The sequence below is a fragment of the Ursus arctos genome, unplaced genomic scaffold, assembly GCF_023065955.2.
Source record: "Ursus arctos isolate Adak ecotype North America unplaced genomic scaffold, UrsArc2.0 scaffold_112, whole genome shotgun sequence".
Lineage (NCBI taxonomy): Eukaryota > Metazoa > Chordata > Mammalia > Carnivora > Ursidae > Ursus > Ursus arctos.
Window position 1 is genome coordinate 76,625 of NW_026622778.1, and position 876 is coordinate 77,500.

Below are 876 nucleotides of genomic sequence, written 5' to 3' on the forward strand. Positions count from 1 at the left end.
TTTGGAAACATTGAAGGGCACCCGAGGCGAGGCTATGGCCAAACCGAGTCCGTGCACAGGTACGTAAGGCGGGGGTGGGGGGGCGGGGGTGGGGATGGGGGGGTGGTGGGGTGGGGCACGAAACCTGTGCTCTCCGTAGGTTACGAAAAGCTCAGGGGCACCTGGCTGGCTCTCTGTAGAGCGCGCTGACTCTTGATCTCAGAGTCCTGAGTTCGAGCCCCACGTTGGGTGTAGAGTTTACGTGAACCAGCAGCAGCAGCAGCAGCAGCAGCAGCAGCAGCAGCAGCAGCACCACCACCACCACCACCACCACCACCACCACCACCACCACCACCAAAAATGATAATAATGAAAAGCTCGAAAAGCCCCACGGCCCCTGGCAGGATGTCTATGGCAAGCCACACCTCCACGACAAATAGCTTTCCACAGTGACGGCGACGGATGGCGGAAGGACAGAGGCAGCACCCTACCCCAAACCTCACAGCCTGCCTCCTTTCCGGCCAGATGTGCAGCATCTGGGAACGGCTTTGAAACCTTCCCAGTCAACGGCTTGGGCCCGCCTGTCGGGAAAAGCGCTCTGCTGTTCATTTCACTCCTGGACGAGCCTAGGAAGATGAAGCGGCGGTAGCTCTCCGGGGGGGGGGGGGGGGGGGCGCCACGCGATCCAACACACACGACCACAGCCACTGAGGAGCATGAGATCTGTATGGCCTCGAGGGGTACAGGATAGCCCGTGAATCCTTTTCCAAGGAAGAAGGCGGCAACGTGAGAGCGTGCAAAACACTTTCTCACAGCATCTGCTGATGGTGCTAGGACTTCTGTCCCCGGAGAGGATACTATTTTTCCACCGCTTCCAGTTTTAAGAGAAAGGGTCAG